Raw genomic sequence first — 6,000 nt, forward strand, 5'->3', positions numbered from 1 at the left:
GCTGGGCCAGCCCTGTTGGCAGATCCCCTAGTGTTGACCAACCAGGTGGCTTTTGGTAAATGTGTATCCCAGTGTTTGAAAGTCCCACCACCCATTGCTCTCAGTGTGGTTTTTAACAGCCCACTGTACCATTTGATTTTCCCAGAGGCTGGTAGGGGATGTGATATACTCACTCAATGCCATGCTCTTTGGCCCAAGTGTCTATGAGGTTGTTCCGGAAATGAGTCCCATTGTCTGACTCAATTCTCTCTGGGGTGCCATTTCGCCACAAGACTTGTTTCTCAAGGCCCAGGATAGTGTTCCGGGCAGTGGCGTGGGGCACAGCGTATGTTTCCAGCCAGCCAGTGGTTGCTTCCACCATGGTATGCACATAGCACTTGCCTTGGCGGGTTGGTGGGAGTGTGATATAGTGAATCTCCCAGGCCTCCCCATATTTGTACTTCAGCCATCGTCCTCTATACCAGAGAGGCTTTAACCACTTGGCTTGCTTAATTGCAGCATGTTTCACATTCGTGAATAACCTGGGCAACAGTGTCTATTGTTAAGTCCACCCCTCAATCACGAGCCCATCTATATGTTGCATCTCTGCCTTGATGGCCTGAGGTGTCATGGGCCCACTGGGCTAAAAATAATTCACCCTTATGTTGCCAATCTAAGTCCATCTGAGCCACTGCAATCTTAGCAGCTTTACCCACCTGTTGGTTGCTCTGGTGTTCCTCAGTGGCCTGACTCTTGGGTACATGAGCATCTACGTGGCATACCTTCACCACCAGGTTCTGCACCTGGGCAGAGATATCTTGCCACAATGCAGCAGCCCAGATGGGTTTACTTCTGCGTTGCCAGTTGCTCTGCTTCCATTGCTACAACCACCCCCACAGGGCATTTGCCACCATCCATGAGTCAGTATAAAGTACTGGCCATTTTTCTCATTCAGCAATGTCCAAGGCCAGCTGGATGGCTTTCACCTCTGCAAACTGACTCAATTCACCCTCTCCTTCAGCACTTTCTGCAACTTGTCACAGGGGACTCCACACAGCTGCCTTCCATCTCTGATGCTTTCCAACAATAGGGCAGGACCCATCAGTAAACAAGGCATATTGCTTTTCACTGTCTGACAGTTCATTATATGGTGGGGCCTCTTCAGCACGCATCACCTCCTCTTCTGATGACATCCCAAAATCTTTGTCCTCTGGCCAGTCCATGATGACTTCTAGAATTCCTGGATGACTCGGATTTCCTATTCGAGGTCGTTGCGTGATTACTGCGGCCCACTTACTTACTCCATGTAGCATCGGTTGCATGATATGTAGAGGAGAACCTGCCTTTGAACATCCAGCCCAGCATGGACTACCTGGGTGCCAGGAGGAGCTGTGCTTCACTGCCAATATCTTTTGAAGTAGCTCGAACCCCTTCATAGGCTGCCAGTATCTCTTTTTCAGTGGGAGTATAGCTGGCCTCGGATCCTTTATATCCCCAACTCCAAGAGCCAAGGGGTCAACCTCGAGTCTCCCCTGGAGCTTTCTGCCAGAGGCTCCAGGTAGGACCATTCTCCCCGGCTGCAGTATAGAGCACATTTTTCACATCTGGCCCTGTCCGGACTGGTCCAAGGGCTACTGCATGAACTCTCTCTCGTTTAATTCGTTCAATGGCTTCTTGTTGCTCAGGGCCCCATTTGAAATCATTCTTCTTCCGGGTCACGTGGTAGAGAGGGCTTACAATCAGACTGTAATTTGGGATGTGCATTCTCCAGAACCCCACAACACCTAAGAAAGCTTGTGTTTCTTTCTTGTTAGTTGGTGGAGACATTGCTGTTATCTTGTTGATCACGTCTGTGGGGATCTGGCGGCATCCATCTTGCCATTTTATTCCCCAAAATTGAATCTCCTGTGCAGGTCCCTTGACCTTGCTCCATTTTATGGCAAAACCGGCCTTCAGCAGGATTTGGATTGTCTTCCTCCCTTTCTCAAAAACATCTTCCACTTTATCACCCCACACGATGATGCCATTAATGTATTGCAGGTGTTCTGGAGCTTGCCCCTGTTCCAGTACAGTCAGGATCAGCCCATGGCAGATGGTAGGGCTGTGATTCCACCCCTGGGGCAGTCGGTTCCAAGTGTACTGGACGCCCCTCCAAGTGAAAGCAAACTGTGGCCTGCATTCTGCTGCCAAAGGGATTGAGAAAAATGCATTGGCAATATCAGTTGTGGCATCCCACTTGGCTGCCTTTGACTCCAGTTCATATTGAAGTTCTAGCATGTCCGGTACGGCAGCACTCAATGGTGGTGTGACTTCATTCAGGCCACGATAGTCTACTGTTAATCTCCACTCTCCATTAGACTTTTGCACTGGCCATATGGGGCTATTAAAGGGTGAGCGGGTCCTGCTGATCACCCCTTGGCTCTCCAGTCTATGGATCAGCTTATGGATGGGAATCAAGGAGTCTCGGCTGGTGCGATATTGCCACCAGTGCACTGTTGTGGTCGCAATTGGCACTTGTTGTTCTTCGACCTTCAGCAACCCCACAACAGAAGGATCCTCTGAGGGACCGGGCAAGGTGGACAGCTGCTTAATTTCCTCTGTCTCCAAGGCAGCGATATCAAAAGCCCATTGGTACCCTTTTGGGTCTTTGAAGTACCCTCTCCTGAGATAGTCTATGCCAAGGATGCATGGAGCCCCTGGACCAGTCATAATGGGGTGCTTTTGCCACTTCCTCCCAGTCAGGCTGATTTCAGCCTCCAGTACAGTCAACTCTTGGGATCCTCCTGTCACTCCAGAAATATAAATGGGTTCCACCCCTTGATACTTTGATGGCATCAGGGTATGCTGTGCAACAGTATCTACTAGAGCCTTGTACTCCTGTGGGACTGATGTGCCAGGCCATCTGATCCACACAGTCTGGTAAACCCGATTGTCCCTCTCTTCCACCTGGCTGGAGGCAGGGCCCTTCTAATAGTGATCATAAGATTGTCCACTTATGTCTTGTAGAAAGGGATTAGTATTCCTTATCACAGGAGCTGGAGTAAAATCAGCTCTTTCACTCCATCTGGGAAACTGCTCACCAGAGACTGGAGGAGCACCTCTCATGGGAGGATCATCCTTGACCGTTGTTCTCCTCTTCAGTTCACGCACCCATTGCTCCATAACTGAGGTAGGTTTTCCATCCCACTTTCTCATATCTTCTCTGTTATCCCGCAGGTAAAACCATAGGGTGGCCCGTGGTGTCTACCTCCTATATTTTCTCTCTTGAGCAGTAGGGTATCTTCTGTTACTTAGAGTTTCTATAACGAAAAATTATTTAAACACTAAGCAGCAATCTTGACTTGTTAGGTTTAAGTTATTTACTATCATCTAGAAGTAAGTTATTCACAGTCATCCAGAAATGTGTTTATGATGTGTCTGTAAATAAGTGCTACAATTTCTATTACTCCAAAAAGATCAGCGTTTTCATACTGCTGTCCTTCCAGCCTTCTGGTTAGAGATTACACATGCTGCCTACGAGGCTCTAGGGCATTCACATTCGACAAGAGGTTCATTAAATGGATAAATGCGTTCACAGAAAACTTTTCCCATGCCTAGTTATTCAAAATCTACATTACTTTATCCTCTCACTTGTTTATTTTGTATGCAGCTGCAGCAAATTTTTTTGTCAGAGACTCAGACTTTGGCAATCAATTCCCTCCAAGTCAACTTTTTGCCCATTATCATAAAATCATAGAATCATAGAATACTTAGGGTTGGAAAGGACCTTAAGATCATCTAGTTCCAACCCCCTTGCCATGGGCAGGGACACCTCACACTAGACCACGTCTAGTGAACATTGGACATTGCTGAACGAGAAAAATGGCCAGTACTTTATACTGACTCATGGATGGTGGCAAATGCCCTGTGGGGGTGGTTGCAGCAACGGAAGCAGAGCAACTGGCAACACAGAGGTAAACCCATCTGGGCTGCTGCACTATGGCAAGATATCTCTGCCCAGGTGCAGAACCTGGTGGTGAAGGTACGACACGTAGATGCTCATGTACCCAAGAGTCGGGCCACTGAGGAACACCAGAGCAACCAACAGGTGGGTAAAGGTGCTAAGATTGCAGTGGCTCAGATGGACTTAGATTGGCAACATAAGGGTGAATTATTTTTAGCCCAGTGGGCCCATGACACCTAAGGCCATCAAGGCAGAGATGCGGCATATAGATGGGCTATTAAAAACTACTCTGAGAGCAATGGGCAGTGGGCCTTTCAAACACTGGGATACACATTTACCGAAAGCCACCTGGTTGGTCAACACTGGGAGATCTGCCAACAGGGCTGGCCCAGCCCAATCAGAACTTTTACCTACTGTAGAGGGGAATAAAGTTCCTGTGGTGCACATAAAGAATTTGTTGGGGAAGACAGTCTGGGTTATTCCTGCTTCAGGTAAAGGCAAACCCACTTGTGGGGTTGCTTTTGCTCAGGGACCTGGATATACTTGGTGGGTAATGCGGGAAGATGGGGAAGTCCAATGTGTACCTCAAGGGGATTTGATTTTGGGGAAAAACAGCCAATGAACTCAATTGTATGCTCTTGCCTGCTTTATAACACTTTTATAGCCCACCAACTAGGTATCTTCAGGTCACCAGCAACTGACCCTGACTTCCCTCTGATCATCACCCCAACAAACAATGCATTTTGACGAAAGCAGACGAGCTCAGCAGTGACCAGACAAGTTCGGCAGTGTCATCAGCAGGCAACAATCCAGCACTACACACTGTCCCTCCTGCCCTGAAAGACTGTTACAAGAGATGGAGCCTGACATCATGGACTGGATGAATTCAGCAACTTTATAGGGATTGGTCTATGGACTAAGGAATGATATCTCTCTCTTTGTGTGTGGGTGTGGGTGTGTATACATATATATATGTATATATGAGACAAAAGCGATTGTATATTGAAAAATGTGGGATCTGAGCATGACGTGAATGGTATGGAATAAGGGGTGGATACTGTCCTGGGTTCAGCTATAGCAGTCATTTTTTCTCCTTCTTAGTAGCTGGTGCAGTGCTGTGTTTTTGACTTTCAGCCTGGGAACAACGCTGATAACACCGACGTTTTTAGTTGTTGCTAAGTAATGTTTACTCTGACCAAGGACTTTCTCAGTCTCATGCTCTGCCAGGGAGGAGGGGAAGCCAGGAGGAAGCAGAGACAGGACACCTGACCCAAACTAGCCAAAGGGGTATTCCATACCACGGCACGTCATGCCCAGTATATAAACTGGGGGGAGTTACCCGGAAGGCCCAGATTGCTGCTTGGGTCGGGCTGGGTATCAGTCAGCATGTGGTGAGCAATTGTATCCTCTCCCTTTGTTATTTCCCTTATCATTATTATTATTAGTGGCAGCAGTAATAGTTTTGTATTATAACTTAGTTGCTGGACTGTTCTTATCTCAACCTGTGGGAGTTACATTCTTTTGATTCTCCTCCCCATCCCTCCGGGAGCGGGGGGAGGAAGAAAGGGGGGAGTGAGCGAGCGGCTGCGTGATTCCGAGTTACTGGCTGGGCTTAAACTACGATAGACAGTCATATTCTTAACATGTGTAACCACCATGTTTAAAAACATTTCTTTAAAATAAGCCTTCATATCACCTTACAAACCAGATGTAGGATGAGATACTGGATTTGCAGAGGCTTGGATTTTTTTTGCCTGTGTATTACTTGCATATGCTCTACAAAAATCACAGTTTGGGGTTTTTTTAATTAAAGCAGCTGGCCATATTATAAGCATGAAAATAGCTTTTCAGAACAGGGGGAAGATCTTGTTCGTTTGACAAGAACAGTACATTTTTTAGAGATTCAAATCTTGGCACTAGAAAAATAGGTCATCTTCACCTGATATAAAAAGAATTATAACCAGCCAAGAGCAAAACACCAAATCCATATGCTTGGGGTGAGTTTTTCACCTTGTAAGTCAATTAATGCTCTAAAATGTTCTCATTTCTATTCTGCAAGACCTCCCAGTTTTCACTGT

Source organism: Strigops habroptila, chromosome W (assembly GCF_004027225.2).
Source record: "Strigops habroptila isolate Jane chromosome W, bStrHab1.2.pri, whole genome shotgun sequence".
In the NCBI taxonomy this organism is placed as follows: domain Eukaryota; kingdom Metazoa; phylum Chordata; class Aves; order Psittaciformes; family Psittacidae; genus Strigops; species Strigops habroptila.